This window comes from Atractosteus spatula, unplaced genomic scaffold (genome assembly GCF_055471065.1).
Source record: "Atractosteus spatula isolate fAtrSpa1 unplaced genomic scaffold, fAtrSpa1.hap1 Scaffold_5, whole genome shotgun sequence".
NCBI lineage: Eukaryota > Metazoa > Chordata > Actinopteri > Semionotiformes > Lepisosteidae > Atractosteus > Atractosteus spatula.
The window spans coordinates 1-25000 of record NW_028296879.1 but is presented as its reverse complement, the minus strand read 5'-3'; the positions used below and the strand labels follow the sequence as shown (position 1 = coordinate 25000).

The window sequence follows — 25000 nt, the reverse complement described above, 5'->3', positions numbered from 1 at the left end:
GGCCGTTTTCCCTCCAAAAAACTTAGTATATACACCTTTTCTTTCTTTTTTTCGGCAGGCAGGCAGGTGTGTGTGTGTCCCCGTCCCTCCCGAGAGAGCGCTGCCCCTTGCCTCTGCCCGCAGGTGCCGACGGTCCGCTTTCGCTTGCAGCTCACTCGGCACGGCTGCTGCTGGTGGGAGGGGCCTAAGCTAAGGAGGCCGGCCGGCTGGCGCCCCCCGCGGCTGCGGTCGTTGTCGGGCCGTTGACAGGAGATCAAAGAGCAGGGCCCCCGCCCGGGACTGGCGGGCAGGCAGGCGAGCAAGCAGGCAGGCAAGAGAGGGGGAGAGCGGAGTCCGGGCGGCCGGCAGCCGCGTGCGGACCGGGCTCCAGAGGCGTCGGCCTGCGCCGCTGCGCGCCAGCCGGACGCCCGCGCGCCCGCCCAAGGCCGGCGTCGGGCATCGCTTCTCGGCCTTTTGGCTAAGATCAAGTGTAGTATCTGTTCTTATCAGTTTAATATCTGATACGTCCCCCATCGGGGGACCACATATTAAACGGATTTTTGGAACAGGGAGCTGGATCAGGAGCTTGCTCCGTCCTCTCCACGCATCGGCCCGGTATTGCAGCGCCTCCGGGAACGGTGCACTACCTTCTCTCAGCGGTGAAAAGACAGACGTAGCTAGCAAGCAAGCGAGGTGGACCGGAGCTCCTTCCTCTCCGGTCTCGTCTCTCGTCCATCTGTGTGTCTCTGTGTCTCTCTCTCTCCCCCTCCCCGTTCCCGTGCTCCCTCCGTGCACTTTCCCGCGCCTCGACTCTCTCGGCAAGCAGGCCGGCCCCCTTTTCGGCTCCCGTGCGTTTTCCCTCCAAAAAACTTAGTTTTTTCCTCCTTTTTCCAGGGAGGCAGGCGTGGCTTGTGTGTGTGTGTGTGTGTGTGTGTGTGTGTGTGTGTGTGTGTGTGTGTGTGTGTCCCCGTCCTTGCAGGCGGGCCCCTTTCGACAGCCGGCCGTTTTCCCTCCAAAAAACTTAGTATATACACCTTTTCTTTCTTTTTTTCGGCAGGCAGGCAGGTGTGTGTGTGTCCCCGTCCCTCCCGAGAGAGCGCTGCCCCTTGCCTCTGCCCGCAGGTGCCGACGGTCCGCTTTCGCTTGCAGCTCACTCGGCACGGCTGCTGCTGGTGGGAGGGGCCTAAGCTAAGGAGGCCGGCCGGCTGGCGCCCCCCGCGGCTGCGGTCGTTGTCGGGCCGTTGACAGGAGATCAAAGAGCAGGGCCCCCGCCCGGGACTGGCGGGCAGGCAGGCGAGCAAGCAGGCAGGCAAGAGAGGGGGAGAGCGGAGTCCGGGCGGCCGGCAGCCGCGTGCGGACCGGGCTCCAGAGGCGTCGGCCTGCGCCGCTGCGCGCCAGCCGGACGCCCGCGCGCCCGCCCAAGGCCGGCGTCGGGCATCGCTTCTCGGCCTTTTGGCTGCGATCCTTAGTACGTGGCAGGCCCGCGGCTGAGGTAACACCAAAAGACCGGGGAGAGAAGACCGGAGAGGACACCGCCTGGAGGAGACTACGCTGCTGGATTTGCCGGATTTGGACTTTGGATTGGCCTGGACTGCGCTTCGGATTTTCGTTTCCTGGATTGGACGCTTGGACACCAGAAGACTTCGGTTTTGGTGAGAAGGCTGCTTCGGCAGCCGCAAAGGCTGCGGAACGATGGCTGCGGATCCCGGGGCGGCGAGGACGGCTGAGGAGGGTCCCAAGATCCGGAAGACCATCCGCTTCATCTGGAAGCCGGATGGAGAGATGCCGGGGAGGGACGTCTTCGAAGAGGAGATCCTTTTTGGGATCCTGGGTTTGGACGTGGCGGATATCAAGTGCTTGCAGGGGAATCGGGCGCAGCGCTATATGGATCTCTCGTTCGTGGAGGAGAAAGGACATCGCGGCGCTTCCGAGAAGATCATGAAGGCTAAGGAAAGTGGCAGGCTGGAGAATTACGTGTGTCTGGGGCTCCAGAGCAACAATGAAAGGTCAGTGATTCTGCACATGTTTGACCCCTTTGTTCCCGATAGTGACGTCACGACCTTCCTCCGTCGTTACGTCGACGTGTTGGACCCCCCTCGTATCATCATGGACCCCTACAAGGTCTGGACCGGGAAGAGGCAGTATCACGTTGAGCTGAGGCCAGACGACAGAAGTAAGGATGGTTTCGCCCACCCGCCTGCCACTTTCGCCATTGGTCCAGGTAGGGGGTACTTGTTCTACGGGAATCAGCCGCCGTTCTGTCGGAAGTGTCGGGAGTCCGGGCACCGGGAGGCCGAGTGTAACGCGGCGGAGTGTGGGAAGTGCCACCGGCGGGGTCATCAGGCCCGGAACTGCCCCGTTAAAGAGTGTTCCTTGTGTGGCAACACTGGCCATTTGTATCGCAACTGCCTCCTTAGGAACGCCGAGTATGCCAGAGCTGTCCATGACGGATCCGGCCTGGCGGTGGGAGAAACGGAGTCGGACGGCAGTGAGGCTGGGGACACCGAGGACGAACATCAGGATGGTGGTGGAGCGGTCCCTGGGGGAGCCGGGAAGGATGCCGGATGGACGGTGGTGGTGCGGCCGAGACGGAAAGGGAAGGGGAAGGGGAGGCAGCATGAGGAGGACGGCGACGATCCGCAGGAGGGACCATCTCGGGTCGAGGACGGGGTGGTCGGGAGCTGGGCGGATGTGGTGAAGGCCCCCCCCCCCGCCCGAGCAGACGCAGGACCAACCGCAGCACGGGGGGCAGGTGAGGAGGAGGAGGAGATGCACCACATGCCTGTGTTGAGGAAGAAGCCTAGGAAGCGGTCGCAGGCTGGCAAGGGACAGATGGAGACGGGCGACAAGAAGAAGAAGACATCCAGGGAGTACTACGGGGAGGCGGAGCTCGTCCCGGAGACGGTAGCAGCTCTGGTGACGGCGCCAGAGCAGGAGGTGATGGCAGACCGGGAGGTGATGGCAGACCAGGAGGAGATGGAGGAGGGGGCAGCGCCAGCGTCAACGCAGGACGGTCAGGAGCTGGGGGACACCGCAGGCTCCCTCCCCCCTGGGCAGGGAGACAGAGTCATGGCACGGGGCCCCTTCTCTGTGGCGCAGTGCCTTTCAGGTGAGGGGAGCCCTGTGGTGACGTGCCAGGTCGACACCCCGGACCGCGAGTACTCGCGCCGGCCTGACCCTGACCCGGGCTCCAGCCCCAACCCCTCTCCCGACCCCCCTCCCCCCGATCCCGACCCCGACCCCCACCCTGACCGGGGCCCCGACCCCGGCCTCGGTCCCAGCCCCGGATTTGTTCTCGATCCCGGGCCCGACCCCGTCTCTGACATGGAGGTGGGCGTGAGCCCAGTCCCTTCGGTCACCTACATCGAGGGGACAGACACCGACAGTTCGGTCAGTGCAGCAGGGGCAGAGCATCCACTCAGCTCTAGCTCCAGCGACGGTATGGAGAGTGACAGCCCCCCGGAGCAGCCATGACCTTCACAGTGGCCACGGCTAATGTGAGGGGTCTGCGGAACCGGGAGAAACGAGCTGGAGTTTTCCGATATTTGTCCCAAAGGCTTTTGGATATTTGCTTTTTGCAGGAGACCCATCTGAAAGACCACGACGATGTGCTCGCTTACCAGAAGGAGTGGACAAAGGGGCCCTCGTGGTGGAGCGTTGGGGGGGTGAACTCCTCTGGCGTGGGCATCCTGTGTGGTTCCCCAGGGTTTGCGGCACAGGTGGTCAGCTCTGTGGTCCCCGGGCGCCTGCTGGTGGTCGACGGGACCCGGCACGGGGTGCGGACCCGGCTGATCGGTGTGTATGTCCCGGCGGACCGGCGGCAGCAGGGCTCCTTCCTGAAAGATCTGGAGCCCCTGCTGTACACAAACAGAGAGCTGATCATCGGCGGGGATTTTAACATCGACCTGGGGGACTCACAAGGTGAGGGTGCCCATGGGTTACGGTCTCTGATTGCAGATTTTGGCCTGCGGGACGGATTTCAGAATGTCGCACATCACACCTGGGACAACGGAAGGGGGACCTTCAGGCGGCTGGATTATGTCTTCACTTCGGCGAACTGGACGACCCTAAGCAGGCAAGCGACCCCTACTTGGTTTTCCGACCATCACATGCTGACGGCTTCCTTTGGTGTTGAGGACCCTCGTTTCCAGGCCGGATACTGGAAGCTGAACAGGCAAGTCCTGCAGGAGGCGAGATACCAGAGGAAGATCGCTACAGTGCTGAGGGCATGTGCGGAGAGGAGGGACGCCTTCAGTTCGGCGGTGCACTGGTGGGAGTCCTGTAAGCGCACCATCGCGGTGGTGACGAAGAAGTACTGCAGGATCCGCCGCAGCTTGGAGGACCGCCAGTGCACCAAGCTCCAGGAGGAGCTCGAGGCACTGTATGCGCAGCTGAACCAAGGGGGCGCTTACGAGGGGGAGAAGATCGCCCACATCAAGAGCCTGCTTAGGGGTAAGTGGCTGCAGTGGGCTAAGGACTTTCTTTTCAGGCTCCGTGGAGTCTGGAGGGAGAATGACGAAAGCTGCTCGTCCCAGTTCTTCGGCGCCGTGAGGAGGCAACAAGAGCGAGGCTTCTTTGACGGCGTTCGGAGGACGGACGGGTCTGTAGCCACTTCCATACCCGGGATGTTGGAGTGTGCCACAGAATATTACAGCACCCTGTTTGCTGAGAAGGAGACCGACGCCGGTATCAGGAGCAGGCTCCTGGACGGAGTGGAGCCGGCGGTAGACGACCCCGCTGCTCTGGGCGGGGCAGTGTCAGGGGCAGAGATCCGATCTGCCCTGATGGGGATGAAGAAGGGCACTGTCCCTGGCATAGACGGTCTACCGACCGAGTTTTACCTCACCTTTTTTGACCAGCTGGAGCCGCTCTTGGTGCAGGTATTCAACGAGGTGCTGGATCGTGATGGGCTCGGTGCCACCATGAAGATCGGTGTCATCTCCCTCGTCCATAAGGGAGGTGACAAGGCAGACCTGGGGAATTGGCGGCCAATCCAGCTCCTGTGCACTGACTATAAGATCTTGGCCAGGGTGCTGGGCGGCCGCCTGAGAACAGTGATGCCGGCCTTGGTGCAGGCTGACCAGACGTGTGGTGTGGCAGGCCGCAAGATCAGCTGGACCCTGCAGCTGATCCGCGACGTCATCGCGTGGGTGGAAGATAGAGGCCTGCCGCTCCTGCTGGTGAGCCTCGACCAGACCAAGGCCTTTGACCGGGTCCATCACGAGATTCTGTGGGCACTCCTGAAGAGGAAGGGTCTGCCGGACGGGTTTGTCAGGTGGGTCCGGACCTTGTACAACGGGGTGGCATCCCGGGTATGCGTCAACGGAGCGTTGGGCGGGCATATTCCAGTGCGGTGTGGTGTGCGACAGGGCTGTCCTCTCTCGCCCCTGCTGTATGTGCTTTTCCTAGAGATCCTCCTGGACCAGCTCAGGAGGGATCCGGGAGTGGATGGGATCCTGGTGCCAGGTGGAGGAGGGCAGATGGCGAAGATCGCGGCATATGCAGACGACGTCACGCTCTTCCTGGGCTCTGAAGGCGGCCTGGGGAGGGCGCTCAGCATTGTCGAGGATTTCTCAAGAGGTACCGGCGCCCGACTGAACAGGGCCAAGAGCTTAGTGAAGGTCTTCGGGACCTGGCCGAGCGAGCCGCGGGACTTTGGCGGTCTGTCACGGACGACTGGGCCGCTGAAGATCCTGGGGGTGAGCTTTCACTCCACAGATCCTGGAGGTGTCAACTGGGAGGCCGGGTTCCGGAAAGTCAACCGGAAGCTAGGCCTGTGGCAGCAACGATCGCTAACCTGGATCGGGAAGGCGCTGGTACTGAAGGCGGAAGTCCTGCCTCTGCTTCTCCACCTGGCGGTAGTGTACCCCCTGCCGGTCCGGAAGCGGAGAGATCTGGTGAGGAGCATCTTCAACTTCGTCTGGGGTCACACCTACGAACGGGTGAAGAGGTGTGATATGTACAGACCCCTGGCCGATGGGGGTCGGGGGATCTTGGACTTCCCGGCGAAGTTGGACTGCGCCTTCATAGCGAGCCTGTGCACGGTCCTGCACGACAACCCGGCCCACCTGTGCAGCCGGTTTGTCAGTCTCTGGCTGGCGGCGAGCATGCGGCACCTGACGGTCTGGACCAACACGACCCCCAAAGCAGAGCGGCTCCCGCTGCACTACCGCCACGCAGTGCGGTGGCTGCGGGCACACCCGGGGATCAAGGAAGGGACGAACTGTTTGAATCACAGGACCATGTACAGGATGGTGAAGGCGGAAGAACGGCCGGCGATCCCGGGTGTGTCCCGGATCATCTGGCAGCGGGTCCAGCCGGAGGGGCTGGATAACAAGTTGAAGGACCTGAACTGGCTCTGCGTGTGGGGTCGGCTGACGGTCAGGGCCGTCATGCATGCGCACGGGCTCTCCAGACAGAGCCTGTGCCCGCGACACGGCTGCGCGGGCGAAGAGACGGTGGGTCACGTCTTCTGGGAGTGTGCCTTCGCCCAGAGGGTGTGGAGATCGTGCGGGACCCTCTTTGCACAGGTAAGCCCCGATTCCCCCATCACGCAAGCGTCCGTCCTGAGAGGGATCGCCGGCATCCGGGGCCGGAACCGGAAATTCCTGCTGTGGCTACTGGTCAGCCTGGTCAAGGCCTTCATCTGGGATGCCCGGACAGACCTGGTGAAGCACGGCGTGGAGAAGCCTGCTTTTGGGATCCTGCGGAGGGTGAAGGAGGAGGTGGCCAGGAGGGTCCAGTGGGACATTCATAGATGGGGGTTTGCCGCAGCAAAAGAGCGCTGGAAGGATTTGTGCACGGGACATTAGGGGGGTGTTGGTGTGGGACTGTTTTATGATTTGTTAACGAACTTTTTTCTAATAAAAATATAAAAAAAAAATCTGTTCTTATCAGTTTAATATCTGATACGTCCCCCATCGGGGGACCACATATTAAACGGATTTTTGGAACAGGGAGCTGGATCAGGAGCTTGCTCCGTCCTCTCCACGCATCGGCCCGGTATTGCAGCGCCTCCGGGAACGGTGCACTACCTTCTCTCAGCGGTGAAAAGACAGACGTAGCTAGCAAGCAAGCGAGGTGGACCGGAGCTCCTTCCTCTCCGGTCTCGTCTCTCGTCCATCTGTGTGTCTCTGTGTCTCTCTCTCTCCCCCTCCCCGTTCCCGTGCTCCCTCCGTGCACTTTCCCGCGCCTCGACTCTCTCGGCAAGCAGGCCGGCCCCCTTTTCGGCTCCCGTGCGTTTTCCCTCCAAAAAACTTAGTTTTTTCCTCCTTTTTCCAGGGAGGCAGGCGTGGCTTGTGTGTGTGTGTGTGTGTGTGTGTGTGTGTGTGTGTGTGTGTGTGTGTGTGTGTCCCCGTCCTTGCAGGCGGGCCCCTTTCGACAGCCGGCCGTTTTCCCTCCAAAAAACTTAGTATATACACCTTTTCTTTCTTTTTTTCGGCAGGCAGGCAGGTGTGTGTGTGTCCCCGTCCCTCCCGAGAGAGCGCTGCCCCTTGCCTCTGCCCGCAGGTGCCGACGGTCCGCTTTCGCTTGCAGCTCACTCGGCACGGCTGCTGCTGGTGGGAGGGGCCTAAGCTAAGGAGGCCGGCCGGCTGGCGCCCCCCGCGGCTGCGGTCGTTGTCGGGCCGTTGACAGGAGATCAAAGAGCAGGGCCCCCGCCCGGGACTGGCGGGCAGGCAGGCGAGCAAGCAGGCAGGCAAGAGAGGGGGAGAGCGGAGTCCGGGCGGCCGGCAGCCGCGTGCGGACCGGGCTCCAGAGGCGTCGGCCTGCGCCGCTGCGCGCCAGCCGGACGCCCGCGCGCCCGCCCAAGGCCGGCGTCGGGCATCGCTTCTCGGCCTTTTGGCTAAGATCAAGTGTAGTATCTGTTCTTATCAGTTTAATATCTGATACGTCCCCCATCGGGGGACCACATATTAAACGGATTTTTGGAACAGGGAGCTGGATCAGGAGCTTGCTCCGTCCTCTCCACGCATCGGCCCGGTATTGCAGCGCCTCCGGGAACGGTGCACTACCTTCTCTCAGCGGTGAAAAGACAGACGTAGCTAGCAAGCAAGCGAGGTGGACCGGAGCTCCTTCCTCTCCGGTCTCGTCTCTCGTCCATCTGTGTGTCTCTGTGTCTCTCTCTCTCCCCCTCCCCGTTCCCGTGCTCCCTCCGTGCACTTTCCCGCGCCTCGACTCTCTCGGCAAGCAGGCCGGCCCCCTTTTCGGCTCCCGTGCGTTTTCCCTCCAAAAAACTTAGTTTTTTCCTCCTTTTTCCAGGGAGGCAGGCGTGGCTTGTGTGTGTGTGTGTGTGTGTGTGTGTGTGTGTGTGTGTGTGTGTGTGTGTGTGTGTCCCCGTCCTTGCAGGCGGGCCCCTTTCGACAGCCGGCCGTTTTCCCTCCAAAAAACTTAGTATATACACCTTTTCTTTCTTTTTTTCGGCAGGCAGGCAGGTGTGTGTGTGTCCCCGTCCCTCCCGAGAGAGCGCTGCCCCTTGCCTCTGCCCGCAGGTGCCGACGGTCCGCTTTCGCTTGCAGCTCACTCGGCACGGCTGCTGCTGGTGGGAGGGGCCTAAGCTAAGGAGGCCGGCCGGCTGGCGCCCCCCGCGGCTGCGGTCGTTGTCGGGCCGTTGACAGGAGATCAAAGAGCAGGGCCCCCGCCCGGGACTGGCGGGCAGGCAGGCGAGCAAGCAGGCAGGCAAGAGAGGGGGAGAGCGGAGTCCGGGCGGCCGGCAGCCGCGTGCGGACCGGGCTCCAGAGGCGTCGGCCTGCGCCGCTGCGCGCCAGCCGGACGCCCGCGCGCCCGCCCAAGGCCGGCGTCGGGCATCGCTTCTCGGCCTTTTGGCTAAGATCAAGTGTAGTATCTGTTCTTATCAGTTTAATATCTGATACGTCCCCCATCGGGGGACCACATATTAAACGGATTTTTGGAACAGGGAGCTGGATCAGGAGCTTGCTCCGTCCTCTCCACGCATCGGCCCGGTATTGCAGCGCCTCCGGGAACGGTGCACTACCTTCTCTCAGCGGTGAAAAGACAGACGTAGCTAGCAAGCAAGCGAGGTGGACCGGAGCTCCTTCCTCTCCGGTCTCGTCTCTCGTCCATCTGTGTGTCTCTGTGTCTCTCTCTCTCCCCCTCCCCGTTCCCGTGCTCCCTCCGTGCACTTTCCCGCGCCTCGACTCTCTCGGCAAGCAGGCCGGCCCCCTTTTCGGCTCCCGTGCGTTTTCCCTCCAAAAAACTTAGTTTTTTCCTCCTTTTTCCAGGGAGGCAGGCGTGGCTTGTGTGTGTGTGTGTGTGTGTGTGTGTGTGTGTGTGTGTGTGTGTGTGTGTGTGTCCCCGTCCTTGCAGGCGGGCCCCTTTCGACAGCCGGCCGTTTTCCCTCCAAAAAACTTAGTATATACACCTTTTCTTTCTTTTTTTCGGCAGGCAGGCAGGTGTGTGTGTGTCCCCGTCCCTCCCGAGAGAGCGCTGCCCCTTGCCTCTGCCCGCAGGTGCCGACGGTCCGCTTTCGCTTGCAGCTCACTCGGCACGGCTGCTGCTGGTGGGAGGGGCCTAAGCTAAGGAGGCCGGCCGGCTGGCGCCCCCCGCGGCTGCGGTCGTTGTCGGGCCGTTGACAGGAGATCAAAGAGCAGGGCCCCCGCCCGGGACTGGCGGGCAGGCAGGCGAGCAAGCAGGCAGGCAAGAGAGGGGGAGAGCGGAGTCCGGGCGGCCGGCAGCCGCGTGCGGACCGGGCTCCAGAGGCGTCGGCCTGCGCCGCTGCGCGCCAGCCGGACGCCCGCGCGCCCGCCCAAGGCCGGCGTCGGGCATCGCTTCTCGGCCTTTTGGCTAAGATCAAGTGTAGTATCTGTTCTTATCAGTTTAATATCTGATACGTCCCCCATCGGGGGACCACATATTAAACGGATTTTTGGAACAGGGAGCTGGATCAGGAGCTTGCTCCGTCCTCTCCACGCATCGGCCCGGTATTGCAGCGCCTCCGGGAACGGTGCACTACCTTCTCTCAGCGGTGAAAAGACAGACGTAGCTAGCAAGCAAGCGAGGTGGACCGGAGCTCCTTCCTCTCCGGTCTCGTCTCTCGTCCATCTGTGTGTCTCTGTGTCTCTCTCTCTCCCCCTCCCCGTTCCCGTGCTCCCTCCGTGCACTTTCCCGCGCCTCGACTCTCTCGGCAAGCAGGCCGGCCCCCTTTTCGGCTCCCGTGCGTTTTCCCTCCAAAAAACTTAGTTTTTTCCTCCTTTTTCCAGGGAGGCAGGCGTGGCTTGTGTGTGTGTGTGTGTGTGTGTGTGTGTGTGTGTGTGTGTGTGTGTGTGTGTGTCCCCGTCCTTGCAGGCGGGCCCCTTTCGACAGCCGGCCGTTTTCCCTCCAAAAAACTTAGTATATACACCTTTTCTTTCTTTTTTTCGGCAGGCAGGCAGGTGTGTGTGTGTCCCCGTCCCTCCCGAGAGAGCGCTGCCCCTTGCCTCTGCCCGCAGGTGCCGACGGTCCGCTTTCGCTTGCAGCTCACTCGGCACGGCTGCTGCTGGTGGGAGGGGCCTAAGCTAAGGAGGCCGGCCGGCTGGCGCCCCCCGCGGCTGCGGTCGTTGTCGGGCCGTTGACAGGAGATCAAAGAGCAGGGCCCCCGCCCGGGACTGGCGGGCAGGCAGGCGAGCAAGCAGGCAGGCAAGAGAGGGGGAGAGCGGAGTCCGGGCGGCCGGCAGCCGCGTGCGGACCGGGCTCCAGAGGCGTCGGCCTGCGCCGCTGCGCGCCAGCCGGACGCCCGCGCGCCCGCCCAAGGCCGGCGTCGGGCATCGCTTCTCGGCCTTTTGGCTGCGATCCTTAGTACGTGGCAGGCCCGCGGCTGAGGTAACACCAAAAGACCGGGGAGAGAAGACCGGAGAGGACACCGCCTGGAGGAGACTACGCTGCTGGATTTGCCGGATTTGGACTTTGGATTGGCCTGGACTGCGCTTCGGATTTTCGTTTCCTGGATTGGACGCTTGGACACCAGAAGACTTCGGTTTTGGTGAGAAGGCTGCTTCGGCAGCCGCAAAGGCTGCGGAACGATGGCTGCGGATCCCGGGGCGGCGAGGACGGCTGAGGAGGGTCCCAAGATCCGGAAGACCATCCGCTTCATCTGGAAGCCGGATGGAGAGATGCCGGGGAGGGACGTCTTCGAAGAGGAGATCCTTTTTGGGATCCTGGGTTTGGACGTGGCGGATATCAAGTGCTTGCAGGGGAATCGGGCGCAGCGCTATATGGATCTCTCGTTCGTGGAGGAGAAAGGACATCGCGGCGCTTCCGAGAAGATCATGAAGGCTAAGGAAAGTGGCAGGCTGGAGAATTACGTGTGTCTGGGGCTCCAGAGCAACAATGAAAGGTCAGTGATTCTGCACATGTTTGACCCCTTTGTTCCCGATAGTGACGTCACGACCTTCCTCCGTCGTTACGTCGACGTGTTGGACCCCCCTCGTATCATCATGGACCCCTACAAGGTCTGGACCGGGAAGAGGCAGTATCACGTTGAGCTGAGGCCAGACGACAGAAGTAAGGATGGTTTCGCCCACCCGCCTGCCACTTTCGCCATTGGTCCAGGTAGGGGGTACTTGTTCTACGGGAATCAGCCGCCGTTCTGTCGGAAGTGTCGGGAGTCCGGGCACCGGGAGGCCGAGTGTAACGCGGCGGAGTGTGGGAAGTGCCACCGGCGGGGTCATCAGGCCCGGAACTGCCCCGTTAAAGAGTGTTCCTTGTGTGGCAACACTGGCCATTTGTATCGCAACTGCCTCCTTAGGAACGCCGAGTATGCCAGAGCTGTCCATGACGGATCCGGCCTGGCGGTGGGAGAAACGGAGTCGGACGGCAGTGAGGCTGGGGACACCGAGGACGAACATCAGGATGGTGGTGGAGCGGTCCCTGGGGGAGCCGGGAAGGATGCCGGATGGACGGTGGTGGTGCGGCCGAGACGGAAAGGGAAGGGGAAGGGGAGGCAGCATGAGGAGGACGGCGACGATCCGCAGGAGGGACCATCTCGGGTCGAGGACGGGGTGGTCGGGAGCTGGGCGGATGTGGTGAAGGCCCCCCCCCCCGCCCGAGCAGACGCAGGACCAACCGCAGCACGGGGGGCAGGTGAGGAGGAGGAGGAGATGCACCACATGCCTGTGTTGAGGAAGAAGCCTAGGAAGCGGTCGCAGGCTGGCAAGGGACAGATGGAGACGGGCGACAAGAAGAAGAAGACATCCAGGGAGTACTACGGGGAGGCGGAGCTCGTCCCGGAGACGGTAGCAGCTCTGGTGACGGCGCCAGAGCAGGAGGTGATGGCAGACCGGGAGGTGATGGCAGACCAGGAGGAGATGGAGGAGGGGGCAGCGCCAGCGTCAACGCAGGACGGTCAGGAGCTGGGGGACACCGCAGGCTCCCTCCCCCCTGGGCAGGGAGACAGAGTCATGGCACGGGGCCCCTTCTCTGTGGCGCAGTGCCTTTCAGGTGAGGGGAGCCCTGTGGTGACGTGCCAGGTCGACACCCCGGACCGCGAGTACTCGCGCCGGCCTGACCCTGACCCGGGCTCCAGCCCCAACCCCTCTCCCGACCCCCCTCCCCCCGATCCCGACCCCGACCCCCACCCTGACCGGGGCCCCGACCCCGGCCTCGGTCCCAGCCCCGGATTTGTTCTCGATCCCGGGCCCGACCCCGTCTCTGACATGGAGGTGGGCGTGAGCCCAGTCCCTTCGGTCACCTACATCGAGGGGACAGACACCGACAGTTCGGTCAGTGCAGCAGGGGCAGAGCATCCACTCAGCTCTAGCTCCAGCGACGGTATGGAGAGTGACAGCCCCCCGGAGCAGCCATGACCTTCACAGTGGCCACGGCTAATGTGAGGGGTCTGCGGAACCGGGAGAAACGAGCTGGAGTTTTCCGATATTTGTCCCAAAGGCTTTTGGATATTTGCTTTTTGCAGGAGACCCATCTGAAAGACCACGACGATGTGCTCGCTTACCAGAAGGAGTGGACAAAGGGGCCCTCGTGGTGGAGCGTTGGGGGGGTGAACTCCTCTGGCGTGGGCATCCTGTGTGGTTCCCCAGGGTTTGCGGCACAGGTGGTCAGCTCTGTGGTCCCCGGGCGCCTGCTGGTGGTCGACGGGACCCGGCACGGGGTGCGGACCCGGCTGATCGGTGTGTATGTCCCGGCGGACCGGCGGCAGCAGGGCTCCTTCCTGAAAGATCTGGAGCCCCTGCTGTACACAAACAGAGAGCTGATCATCGGCGGGGATTTTAACATCGACCTGGGGGACTCACAAGGTGAGGGTGCCCATGGGTTACGGTCTCTGATTGCAGATTTTGGCCTGCGGGACGGATTTCAGAATGTCGCACATCACACCTGGGACAACGGAAGGGGGACCTTCAGGCGGCTGGATTATGTCTTCACTTCGGCGAACTGGACGACCCTAAGCAGGCAAGCGACCCCTACTTGGTTTTCCGACCATCACATGCTGACGGCTTCCTTTGGTGTTGAGGACCCTCGTTTCCAGGCCGGATACTGGAAGCTGAACAGGCAAGTCCTGCAGGAGGCGAGATACCAGAGGAAGATCGCTACAGTGCTGAGGGCATGTGCGGAGAGGAGGGACGCCTTCAGTTCGGCGGTGCACTGGTGGGAGTCCTGTAAGCGCACCATCGCGGTGGTGACGAAGAAGTACTGCAGGATCCGCCGCAGCTTGGAGGACCGCCAGTGCACCAAGCTCCAGGAGGAGCTCGAGGCACTGTATGCGCAGCTGAACCAAGGGGGCGCTTACGAGGGGGAGAAGATCGCCCACATCAAGAGCCTGCTTAGGGGTAAGTGGCTGCAGTGGGCTAAGGACTTTCTTTTCAGGCTCCGTGGAGTCTGGAGGGAGAATGACGAAAGCTGCTCGTCCCAGTTCTTCGGCGCCGTGAGGAGGCAACAAGAGCGAGGCTTCTTTGACGGCGTTCGGAGGACGGACGGGTCTGTAGCCACTTCCATACCCGGGATGTTGGAGTGTGCCACAGAATATTACAGCACCCTGTTTGCTGAGAAGGAGACCGACGCCGGTATCAGGAGCAGGCTCCTGGACGGAGTGGAGCCGGCGGTAGACGACCCCGCTGCTCTGGGCGGGGCAGTGTCAGGGGCAGAGATCCGATCTGCCCTGATGGGGATGAAGAAGGGCACTGTCCCTGGCATAGACGGTCTACCGACCGAGTTTTACCTCACCTTTTTTGACCAGCTGGAGCCGCTCTTGGTGCAGGTATTCAACGAGGTGCTGGATCGTGATGGGCTCGGTGCCACCATGAAGATCGGTGTCATCTCCCTCGTCCATAAGGGAGGTGACAAGGCAGACCTGGGGAATTGGCGGCCAATCCAGCTCCTGTGCACTGACTATAAGATCTTGGCCAGGGTGCTGGGCGGCCGCCTGAGAACAGTGATGCCGGCCTTGGTGCAGGCTGACCAGACGTGTGGTGTGGCAGGCCGCAAGATCAGCTGGACCCTGCAGCTGATCCGCGACGTCATCGCGTGGGTGGAAGATAGAGGCCTGCCGCTCCTGCTGGTGAGCCTCGACCAGACCAAGGCCTTTGACCGGGTCCATCACGAGATTCTGTGGGCACTCCTGAAGAGGAAGGGTCTGCCGGACGGGTTTGTCAGGTGGGTCCGGACCTTGTACAACGGGGTGGCATCCCGGGTATGCGTCAACGGAGCGTTGGGCGGGCATATTCCAGTGCGGTGTGGTGTGCGACAGGGCTGTCCTCTCTCGCCCCTGCTGTATGTGCTTTTCCTAGAGATCCTCCTGGACCAGCTCAGGAGGGATCCGGGAGTGGATGGGATCCTGGTGCCAGGTGGAGGAGGGCAGATGGCGAAGATCGCGGCATATGCAGACGACGTCACGCTCTTCCTGGGCTCTGAAGGCGGCCTGGGGAGGGCGCTCAGCATTGTCGAGGATTTCTCAAGAGGTACCGGCGCCCGACTGAACAGGGCCAAGAGCTTAGTGAAGGTCTTCGGGACCTGGCCGAGCGAGCCGCGGGACTTTGGCGGTCTGTCACGGACGACTGGGCCGCTGAAGATCCTGGGGGTGAGCTTTCACTCCACAGATCCTGGAGGTGTCAACTGGGAGGCCGGGTTCCGGAAAGTCAACCGGAAGCTAGGCCTGTGGCAGCAACGATCGCTAACCTGGATCGGGAAGGCGCTGGTACTGAAGGCGGAAGTCCTGCCTCTGCTTCTCCACCTGGCGGTAGTGTACCCCCTGCCGGTCCGGAAGCGGAGAGATCTGGTGAGGAGCATCTTCAACTTCGTCTGGGGTCACACCTACGAACGGGTGAAGAGGTGTGATATGTACAGACCCCTGGCCGATGGGGGTCGGGGGATCTTGGACTTCCCGGCGAAGTTGGACTGCGCCTTCATAGCGAGCCTGTGCACGGTCCTGCACGACAACCCGGCCCACCTGTGCAGCCGGTTTGTCAGTCTCTGGCTGGCGGCGAGCATGCGGCACCTGACGGTCTGGACCAACACGACCCCCAAAGCAGAGCGGCTCCCGCTGCACTACCGCCACGCAGTGCGGTGGCTGCGGGCACACCCGGGGATCAAGGAAGGGACGAACTGTTTGAATCACAGGACCATGTACAGGATGGTGAAGGCGGAAGAACGGCCGGCGATCCCGGGTGTGTCCCGGATCATCTGGCAGCGGGTCCAGCCGGAGGGGCTGGATAACAAGTTGAAGGACCTGAACTGGCTCTGCGTGTGGGGTCGGCTGACGGTCAGGGCCGTCATGCATGCGCACGGGCTCTCCAGACAGAGCCTGTGCCCGCGACACGGCTGCGCGGGCGAAGAGACGGTGGGTCACGTCTTCTGGGAGTGTGCCTTCGCCCAGAGGGTGTGGAGATCGTGCGGGACCCTCTTTGCACAGGTAAGCCCCGATTCCCCCATCACGCAAGCGTCCGTCCTGAGAGGGATCGCCGGCATCCGGGGCCGGAACCGGAAATTCCTGCTGTGGCTACTGGTCAGCCTGGTCAAGGCCTTCATCTGGGATGCCCGGACAGACCTGGTGAAGCACGGCGTGGAGAAGCCTGCTTTTGGGATCCTGCGGAGGGTGAAGGAGGAGGTGGCCAGGAGGGTCCAGTGGGACATTCATAGATGGGGGTTTGCCGCAGCAAAAGAGCGCTGGAAGGATTTGTGCACGGGACATTAGGGGGGTGTTGGTGTGGGACTGTTTTATGATTTGTTAACGAACTTTTTTCTAATAAAAATATAAAAAAAAATCTGTTCTTATCAGTTTAATATCTGATACGTCCCCCATCGGGGGACCACATATTAAACGGATTTTTGGAACAGGGAGCTGGATCAGGAGCTTGCTCCGTCCTCTCCACGCATCGGCCCGGTATTGCAGCGCCTCCGGGAACGGTGCACTACCTTCTCTCAGCGGTGAAAAGACAGACGTAGCTAGCAAGCAAGCGAGGTGGACCGGAGCTCCTTCCTCTCCGGTCTCGTCTCTCGTCCATCTGTGTGTCTCTGTGTCTCTCTCTCTCCCCCTCCCCGTTCCCGTGCTCCCTCCGTGCACTTTCCCGCGCCTCGACTCTCTCGGCAAGCAGGCCGGCCCCCTTTTCGGCTCCCGTGCGTTTTCCCTCCAAAAAACTTAGTTTTTTCCTCCTTTTTCCAGGGAGGCAGGCGTGGCTTGTGTGTGTGTGTGTGTGTGTGTGTGTGTGTGTGTGTGTGTGTGTGTGTGTGTGTCCCCGTCCTTGCAGGCGGGCCCCTTTCGACAGCCGGCCGTTTTCCCTCCAAAAAACTTAGTATATACACCTTTTCTTTCTTTTTTTCGGCAGGCAGGCAGGTGTGTGTGTGTCCCCGTCCCTCCCGAGAGAGCGCTGCCCCTTGCCTCTGCCCGCAGGTGCCGACGGTCCGCTTTCGCTTGCAGCTCACTCGGCACGGCTGCTGCTGGTGGGAGGGGCCTAAGCTAAGGAGGCCGGCCGGCTGGCGCCCCCCGCGGCTGCGGTCGTTGTCGGGCCGTTGACAGGAGATCAAAGAGCAGGGCCCCCGCCCGGGACTGGCGGGCAGGCAGGCGAGCAAGCAGGCAGGCAAGAGAGGGGGAGAGCGGAGTCCGGGCGGCCGGCAGCCGCGTGCGGACCGGGCTCCAGAGGCGTCGGCCTGCGCCGCTGCGCGCCAGCCGGACGCCCGCGCGCCCGCCCAAGGCCGGCGTCGGGCATCGCTTCTCGGCCTTTTGGCTAAGATCAAGTGTAGTATCTGTTCTTATCAGTTTAATATCTGATACGTCCCCCATCGGGGGACCACATATTAAACGGATTTTTGGAACAGGGAGCTGGATCAGGAGCTTGCTCCGTCCTCTCCACGCATCGGCCCGGTATTGCAGCGCCTCCGGGAACGGTGCACTACCTTCTCTCAGCGGTGAAAAGACAGACGTAGCTAGCAAGCAAGCGAGGTGGACCGGAGCTCCTTCCTCTCCGGTCTCGTCTCTCGTCCATCTGTGTGTCTCTGTGTCTCTCTCTCTCCCCCTCCCCGTTCCCGTGCTCCCTCCGTGCACTTTCCCGCGCCTCGACTCTCTCGGCAAGCAGGCCGGCCCCCTTTTCGGCTCCCGTGCGTTTTCCCTCCAAAAAACTTAGTTTTTTCCTCCTTTTTCCAGGGAGGCAGGCGTGGCTTGTGTGTGTGTGTGTGTGTGTGTGTGTGTGTGTGTGTGTGTGTGTGTGTGTGTGTGTCCCCGTCCTTGCAGGCGGGCCCCTTTCGACAGCCGGCCGTTTTCCCTCCAAAAAACTTAGTATATACACCTTTTCTTTCTTTTTTTCGGCAGGCAGGCAGGTGTGTGTGTGTCCCCGTCCCTCCCGAGAGAGCGCTGCCCCTTGCCTCTGCCCGCAGGTGCCGACGGTCCGCTTTCGCTTGCAGCTCACTCGGCACGGCTGCTGCTGGTGGGAGGGGCCTAAGCTAAGGAGGCCGGCCGGCTGGCGCCCCCCGCGGCTGCGGTCGTTGTCGGGCCGTTGACAGGAGATCAAAGAGCAGGGCCCCCGCCCGGGACTGGCGGGCAGGCAGGCGAGCAAGCAGGCAGGCAAGAGAGGGGGAGAGCGGAGTCCGGGCGGCCGGCAGCCGCGTGCGGACCGGGCTCCAGAGGCGTCGGCCTGCGCCGCTGCGCGCCAGCCGGACGCCCGCGCGCCCGCCCAAGGCCGGCGTCGGGCATCGCTTCTCGGCCTTTTGGCTAAGATCAAGTGTAGTATCTGTTCTTATCAGTTTAATATCTGATACGTCCCCCATCGGGGGACCACATATTAAACGGATTTTTGGAACAGGGAGCTGGATCAGGAGCTTGCTCCGTCCTCTCCACGCATCGGCCCGGTATTGCAGCGCCTCCGGGAACGGTGCACTACCTTCTCTCAGCGGTGAAAAGACAGACGTAGCTAGCAAGCAAGCGAGGTGGACCGGAGCTCCTTCCTCTCCGGTCTCGTCTCTCGTCCATCTGTGTGTCTCTGTGTCTCTCTCTCTCCCCCTCCCCGTTCCCGTGCTCCCTCCGTGCACTTTCCCGCGCCTCGACTCTCTCGGCAAGCAGGCCGGCCCCCTTTTCGGCTCCCGTGCGTTTTCCCTCCAAAAAACTTAGTTTTTTCCTCCTTTTTCCAGGGAGGCAGGCGTGGCTTGTGTGTGTGTGTGTGTGTGTGTGTGTGTGTGTGTGTGTGTGTGTGTGTGTGTGTCCCCGTCCTTGCAGGCGGGCCCCTTTCGACAGCCGGCCGTTTTCCCTCCAAAAAACTTAGTATATACACCTTTTCTTTCTTTTTTTCGGCAGGCAGGCAGGTGTGTGTGTGTCCCCGTCCCTCCCGAGAGAGCGCTGCCCCTTGCCTCTGCCCGCAGGTGCCGACGGTCCGCTTTCGCTTGCAGCTCACTCGGCACGGCTGCTGCTGGTGGGAGGGGCCTAAGCTAAGGAGGCCGGCCGGCTGGCGCCCCCCGCGGCTGCGGTCGTTGTCGGGCCGTTGACAGGAGATCAAAGAGCAGGGCCCCCGCCCGGGACTGGCGGGCAGGCAGGCGAGCAAGCAGGCAGGCAAGAGAGGGGGAGAGCGGAGTCCGGGCGGCCGGCAGCCGCGTGCGGACCGGGCTCCAGAGGCGTCGGCCTGCGCCGCTGCGCGCCAGCCGGACGCCCGCGCGCCCGCCCAAGGCCGGCGTCGGGCATCGCTTCTCGGCCTTTTGGCTAAGATCAAGTGTAGTATCTGTTCTTATCAGTTTAATATCTGATACGTCCCCCATCGGGGGACCACATATTAAACGGATTTTTGGAACAGGGAGCTGGATCAGGAGCTTGCTCCGTCCTCTCCACGCATCGGCCCGGTATTGCAGCGCCTCCGGGAACGGTGCACTACCTTCTCTCAGCGGTGAAAAGACAGACGTAGCTAGCAAGCAAGCGAGGTGGACCGGAGCTCCTTCCTCTCCGGTCTCGTCTCTCGTCCATCTGTGTGTCTCTGTGTCTCTCTCTCTCCCCCTCCCCGTTCCCGTGCTCCCTCCGTGCACTTTCCCGCGCCTCGACTCTCTCGGCAAGCAGGCCGGCCCCCTTTTCGGCTCCCGTGCGTTTTCCCTCCAAAAAACTTAGTTTTTTCCTCCTTTTTCCAGGGAGGCAGGCGTGGCTTGTGTGTGTGTGTGTGTGTGTGTGTGTGTGTGTGTGTGTGTGTGTGTGTGTGTCCCCGTCCTTGCAGGCGGGCCCCTTTCGACAGCCGGCCGTTTTCCCTCCAAAAAACTTAGTATATACACCTTTTCTTTCTTTTTTTCGGCAGGCAGGCAGGTGTGTGTGTGTCCCCGTCCCTCCCGAGAGAGCGCTGCCCCTTGCCTCTGCCCGCAGGTGCCGACGGTCCGCTTTCGCTTGCAGCTCACTCGGCACGGCTGCTGCTGGTGGGAGGGGCCTAAGCTAAGGAGGCCGGCCGGCTGGCGCCCCCCGCGGCTGCGGTCGTTGTCGGGCCGTTGACAGGAGATCAAAGAGCAGGGCCCCCGCCCGGGACTGGCGGGCAGGCAGGCGAGCAAGCAGGCAGGCAAGAGAGGGGGAGAGCGGAGTCCGGGCGGCCGGCAGCCGCGTGCGGACCGGGCTCCAGAGGCGTCGGCCTGCGCCGCTGCGCGCCAGCCGGACGCCCGCGCGCCCGCCCAAGGCCGGCGTCGGGCATCGCTTCTCGGCCTTTTGGCTAAGATCAAGTGTAGTATCTGTTCTTATCAGTTTAATATCTGATACGTCCCCCATCGGGGGACCACATATTAAACGGATTTTTGGAACAGGGAGCTGGATCAGGAGCTTGCTCCGTCCTCTCCACGCATCGGCCCGGTATTGCAGCGCCTCCGGGAACGGTGCACTACCTTCTCTCAGCGGTGAAAAGACAGACGTAGCTAGCAAGCAAGCGAGGTGGACCGGAGCTCCTTCCTCTCCGGTCTCGTCTCTCGTCCATCTGTGTGTCTCTGTGTCTCTCTCTCTCCCCCTCCCCGTTCCCGTGCTCCCTCCGTGCACTTTCCCGCGCCTCGACTCTCTCGGCAAGCAGGCCGGCCCCCTTTTCGGCTCCCGTGCGTTTTCCCTCCAAAAAACTTAGTTTTTTCCTCCTTTTTCCAGGGAGGCAGGCGTGGCTTGTGTGTGTGTGTGTGTGTGTGTGTGTGTGTGTGTGTGTGTGTGTGTGTGTGTGTCCCCGTCCTTGCAGGCGGGCCCCTTTCGACAGCCGGCCGTTTTCCCTCCAAAAAACTTAGTATATACACCTTTTCTTTCTTTTTTTCGGCAGGCAGGCAGGTGTGTGTGTGTCCCCGTCCCTCCCGAGAGAGCGCTGCCCCTTGCCTCTGCCCGCAGGTGCCGACGGTCCGCTTTCGCTTGCAGCTCACTCGGCACGGCTGCTGCTGGTGGGAGGGGCCTAAGCTAAGGAGGCCGGCCGGCTGGCGCCCCCCGCGGCTGCGGTCGTTGTCGGGCCGTTGACAGGAGATCAAAGAGCAGGGCCCCCGCCCGGGACTGGCGGGCAGGCAGGCGAGCAAGCAGGCAGGCAAGAGAGGGGGAGAGCGGAGTCCGGGCGGCCGGCAGCCGCGTGCGGACCGGGCTCCAGAGGCGTCGGCCTGCGCCGCTGCGCGCCAGCCGGACGCCCGCGCGCCCGCCCAAGGCCGGCGTCGGGCATCGCTTCTCGGCCTTTTGGCTAAGATCAAGTGTAGTATCTGTTCTTATCAGTTTAATATCTGATACGTCCCCCATCGGGGGACCACATATTAAACGGATTTTTGGAACAGGGAGCTGGATCAGGAGCTTGCTCCGTCCTCTCCACGCCTCGGCCCGGTATTGCAGCGCCTCCGGGAACGGTGCACTACCTTCTCTCAGCGGTGAAAAGACAGACGTAGCTAGCAAGCAAGCGAGGTGGACCGGAGCTCCTTCCTCTCCGGTCTCGTCTCTCGTCCATCTGTGTGTCTCTGTGTCTCTCTCTCTCCCCCTCCCCGTTCCCGTGCTCCCTCCGTGCACTTTCCCGCGCCTCGACTCTCTCGGCAAGCAGGCCGGCCCCCTTTTCGGCTCCCGTGCGTTTTCCCTCCAAAAAACTTAGTTTTTTCCTCCTTTTTCCAGGGAGGCAGGCGTGGCTTGTGTGTGTGTGTGTGTGTGTGTGTGTGTGTGTGTGTGTGTGTGTGTGTGTGTCCCCGTCCTTGCAGGCGGGCCCCTTTCGACAGCCGGCCGTTTTCCCTCCAAAAAACTTAGTATATACACCTTTTCTTTCTTTTTTTCGGCAGGCAGGCAGGTGTGTGTGTGTCCCCGTCCCTCCCGAGAGAGCGCTGCCCCTTGCCTCTGCCCGCAGGTGCCGACGGTCCGCTTTCGCTTGCAGCTCACTCGGCACGGCTGCTGCTGGTGGGAGGGGCCTAAGCTAAGGAGGCCGGCCGGCTGGCGCCCCCCGCGGCTGCGGTCGTTGTCGGGCCGTTGACAGGAGATCAAAGAGCAGGGCCCCCGCCCGGGACTGGCGGGCAGGCAGGCGAGCAAGCAGGCAGGCAAGAGAGGGGGAGAGCGGAGTCCGGGCGGCCGGCAGCCGCGTGCGGACCGGGCTCCAGAGGCGTCGGCCTGCGCCGCTGCGCGCCAGCCGGACGCCCGCGCGCCCGCCCAAGGCCGGCGTCGGGCATCGCTTCTCGGCCTTTTGGCTAAGATCAAGTGTAGTATCTGTTCTTATCAGTTTAATATCTGATACGTCCCCCATCGGGGGACCACATATTAAACGGATTTTTGGAACAGGGAGCTGGATCAGGAGCTTGCTCCGTCCTCTCCACGCATCGGCCCGGTATTGCAGCGCCTCCGGGAACGGTGCACTACCTTCTCTCAGCGGTGAAAAGACAGACGTAGCTAGCAAGCAAGCGAGGTGGACCGGAGCTCCTTCCTCTCCGGTCTCGTCTCTCGTCCATCTGTGTGTCTCTGTGTCTCTCTCTCTCCCCCTCCCCGTTCCCGTGCTCCCTCCGTGCACTTTCCCGCGCCTCGACTCTCTCGGCAAGCAGGCCGGCCCCCTTTTCGGCTCCCGTGCGTTTTCCCTCCAAAAAACTTAGTTTTTTCCTCCTTTTTCCAGGGAGGCAGGCGTGGCTTGTGTGTGTGTGTGTGTGTGTGTGTGTGTGTGTGTGTGTGTGTGTGTGTGTGTCCCCGTCCTTGCAGGCGGGCCCCTTTCGACAGCCGGCCGTTTTCCCTCCAAAAAACTTAGTATATACACCTTTTCTTTCTTTTTTTCGGCAGGCAGGCAGGTGTGTGTGTGTCCCCGTCCCTCCCGAGAGAGCGCTGCCCCTTGCCTCTGCCCGCAGGTGCCGACGGTCCGCTTTCGCTTGCAGCTCACTCGGCACGGCTGCTGCTGGTGGGAGGGGCCTAAGCTAAGGAGGCCGGCCGGCTGGCGCCCCCCGCGGCTGCGGTCGTTGTCGGGCCGTTGACAGGAGATCAAAGAGCAGGGCCCCCGCCCGGGACTGGCGGGCAGGCAGGCGAGCAAGCAGGCAGGCAAGAGAGGGGGAGAGCGGAGTCCGGGCGGCCGGCAGCCGCGTGCGGACCGGGCTCCAGAGGCGTCGGCCTGCGCCGCTGCGCGCCAGCCGGACGCCCGCGCGCCCGCCCAAGGCCGGCGTCGGGCATCGCTTCTCGGCCTTTTGGCTAAGATCAAGTGTAGTATCTGTTCTTATCAGTTTAATATCTGATACGTCCCCCATCGGGGGACCACATATTAAACGGATTTTTGGAACAGGGAGCTGGATCAGGAGCTTGCTCCGTCCTCTCCACGCATCGGCCCGGTATTGCAGCGCCTCCGGGAACGGTGCACTACCTTCTCTCAGCGGTGAAAAGACAGACGTAGCTAGCAAGCAAGCGAGGTGGACCGGAGCTCCTTCCTCTCCGGTCTCGTCTCTCGTCCATCTGTGTGTCTCTGTGTCTCTCTCTCTCCCCCTCCCCGTTCCCGTGCTCCCTCCGTGCACTTTCCCGCGCCTCGACTCTCTCGGCAAGCAGGCCGGCCCCCTTTTCGGCTCCCGTGCGTTTTCCCTCCAAAAAACTTAGTTTTTTCCTCCTTTTTCCAGGGAGGCAGGCGTGGCTTGTGTGTGTGTGTGTGTGTGTGTGTGTGTGTGTGTGTGTGTGTGTGTGTGTCCCCGTCCTTGCAGGCGGGCCCCTTTCGACAGCCGGCCGTTTTCCCTCCAAAAAACTTAGTATATACACCTTTTCTTTCTTTTTTTCGGCAGGCAGGCAGGTGTGTGTGTGTCCCCGTCCCTCCCGAGAGAGCGCTGCCCCTTGCCTCTGCCCGCAGGTGCCGACGGTCCGCTTTCGCTTGCAGCTCACTCGGCACGGCTGCTGCTGGTGGGAGGGGCCTAAGCTAAGGAGGCCGGCCGGCTGGCGCCCCCCGCGGCTGCGGTCGTTGTCGGGCCGTTGACAGGAGATCAAAGAGCAGGGCCCCCGCCCGGGACTGGCGGGCAGGCAGGCGAGCAAGCAGGCAGGCAAGAGAGGGGGAGAGCGGAGTCCGGGCGGCCGGCAGCCGCGTGCGGACCGGGCTCCAGAGGCGTCGGCCTGCGCCGCTGCGCGCCAGCCGGACGCCCGCGCGCCCGCCCAAGGCCGGCGTCGGGCATCGCTTCTCGGCCTTTTGGCTAAGATCAAGTGTAGTATCTGTTCTTATCAGTTTAATATCTGATACGTCCCCCATCGGGGGACCACATATTAAACGGATTTTTGGAACAGGGAGCTGGATCAGGAGCTTGCTCCGTCCTCTCCACGCATCGGCCCGGTATTGCAGCGCCTCCGGGAACGGTGCACTACCTTCTCTCAGCGGTGAAAAGACAGACGTAGCTAGCAAGCAAGCGAGGTGGACCGGAGCTCCTTCCTCTCCGGTCTCGTCTCTCGTCCATCTGTGTGTCTCTGTGTCTCTCTCTCTCCCCCTCCCCGTTCCCGTGCTCCCTCCGTGCACTTTCCCGCGCCTCGACTCTCTCGGCAAGCAGGCCGGCCCCCTTTTCGGCTCCCGTGCGTTTTCCCTCCAAAAAACTTAGTTTTTTCCTCCTTTTTCCAGGGAGGCAGGCGTGGCTTGTGTGTGTGTGTGTGTGTGTGTGTGTGTGTGTGTGTGTGTGTGTGTGTGTGTGTCCCCGTCCTTGCAGGCGGGCCCCTTTCGACAGCCGGCCGTTTTCCCTCCAAAAAACTTAGTATATACACCTTTTCTTTCTTTTTTTCGGCAGGCAGGCAGGTGTGTGTGTGTCCCCGTCCCTCCCGAGAGAGCGCTGCCCCTTGCCTCTGCCCGCAGGTGCCGACGGTCCGCTTTCGCTTGCAGCTCACTCGGCACGGCTGCTGCTGGTGGGAGGGGCCTAAGCTAAGGAGGCCGGCCGGCTGGCGCCCCCCGCGGCTGCGGTCGTTGTCGGGCCGTTGACAGGAGATCAAAGAGCAGGGCCCCCGCCCGGGACTGGCGGGCAGGCAGGCGAGCAAGCAGGCAGGCAAGAGAGGGGGAGAGCGGAGTCCGGGCGGCCGGCAGCCGCGTGCGGACCGGGCTCCAGAGGCGTCGGCCTGCGCCGCTGCGCGCCAGCCGGACGCCCGCGCGCCCGCCCAAGGCCGGCGTCGGGCATCGCTTCTCGGCCTTTTGGCTAAGATCAAGTGTAGTATCTGTTCTTATCAGTTTAATAT

At 62.4% G+C, this 25000-nt stretch overlaps 14 non-coding genes and 1 pseudogene across 14 annotated transcripts; all 15 read left to right on the top strand.

The window, feature by feature from the left end:
* The first annotated feature begins 437 nt into the window (after window positions 1-437).
* LOC148806371 (U2 spliceosomal RNA) lies at window positions 438-628 on the top strand. The gene has a single exon (XR_016089303.1). It is a non-coding gene; the product is annotated as a U2 spliceosomal RNA (small nuclear RNA).
* Window positions 629-6830: 6202 nt separating this feature from the next.
* Window positions 6831-7015, top strand: LOC148806370 (U2 spliceosomal RNA). Its single transcript, XR_016089580.1, has one exon. It is a non-coding gene; the product is annotated as a U2 spliceosomal RNA (small nuclear RNA).
* A 787-nt stretch (window positions 7016-7802) lies between these two features.
* On the top strand, window positions 7803-7993 carry LOC148806369 (U2 spliceosomal RNA). Its single transcript, XR_016089292.1, has one exon. It is a non-coding gene; the product is annotated as a U2 spliceosomal RNA (small nuclear RNA).
* A 789-nt stretch (window positions 7994-8782) lies between these two features.
* LOC148806368 (U2 spliceosomal RNA) lies at window positions 8783-8973 on the top strand. Its single transcript, XR_016089281.1, has one exon. It is a non-coding gene; the product is annotated as a U2 spliceosomal RNA (small nuclear RNA).
* Window positions 8974-9760: 787 nt separating this feature from the next.
* LOC148806367 (U2 spliceosomal RNA) lies at window positions 9761-9951 on the top strand. The gene has a single exon (XR_016089270.1). It is a non-coding gene; the product is annotated as a U2 spliceosomal RNA (small nuclear RNA).
* Window positions 9952-16153: 6202 nt separating this feature from the next.
* Window positions 16154-16337, top strand: LOC148806366 (U2 spliceosomal RNA). The gene has a single exon (XR_016089570.1). It is a non-coding gene; the product is annotated as a U2 spliceosomal RNA (small nuclear RNA).
* A 787-nt stretch (window positions 16338-17124) lies between these two features.
* On the top strand, window positions 17125-17315 carry LOC148806365 (U2 spliceosomal RNA). Its single transcript, XR_016089259.1, has one exon. It is a non-coding gene; the product is annotated as a U2 spliceosomal RNA (small nuclear RNA).
* Window positions 17316-18104: 789 nt separating this feature from the next.
* Window positions 18105-18295, top strand: LOC148806364 (U2 spliceosomal RNA). Its single transcript, XR_016089248.1, has one exon. It is a non-coding gene; the product is annotated as a U2 spliceosomal RNA (small nuclear RNA).
* Window positions 18296-19082: 787 nt separating this feature from the next.
* On the top strand, window positions 19083-19273 carry LOC148806363 (U2 spliceosomal RNA). The gene has a single exon (XR_016089625.1). It is a non-coding gene; the product is annotated as a U2 spliceosomal RNA (small nuclear RNA).
* Window positions 19274-20058: 785 nt separating this feature from the next.
* Window positions 20059-20249, top strand: LOC148806362 (U2 spliceosomal RNA). Its single transcript, XR_016089572.1, has one exon. It is a non-coding gene; the product is annotated as a U2 spliceosomal RNA (small nuclear RNA).
* A 787-nt stretch (window positions 20250-21036) lies between these two features.
* LOC148806361 (U2 spliceosomal RNA) lies at window positions 21037-21227 on the top strand. Its single transcript, XR_016089550.1, has one exon. It is a non-coding gene; the product is annotated as a U2 spliceosomal RNA (small nuclear RNA).
* Window positions 21228-22012: 785 nt separating this feature from the next.
* LOC148806360 (U2 spliceosomal RNA) lies at window positions 22013-22203 on the top strand. Its single transcript, XR_016089465.1, has one exon. It is a non-coding gene; the product is annotated as a U2 spliceosomal RNA (small nuclear RNA).
* A 785-nt stretch (window positions 22204-22988) lies between these two features.
* LOC148806359 (U2 spliceosomal RNA) lies at window positions 22989-23179 on the top strand. Its single transcript, XR_016089353.1, has one exon. It is a non-coding gene; the product is annotated as a U2 spliceosomal RNA (small nuclear RNA).
* A 783-nt stretch (window positions 23180-23962) lies between these two features.
* On the top strand, window positions 23963-24153 carry LOC148806358 (U2 spliceosomal RNA). The gene has a single exon (XR_016089242.1). It is a non-coding gene; the product is annotated as a U2 spliceosomal RNA (small nuclear RNA).
* A 787-nt stretch (window positions 24154-24940) lies between these two features.
* LOC148806357 (U2 spliceosomal RNA) lies at window positions 24941-25000 on the top strand (annotated as a pseudogene; the record flags this gene model as incomplete).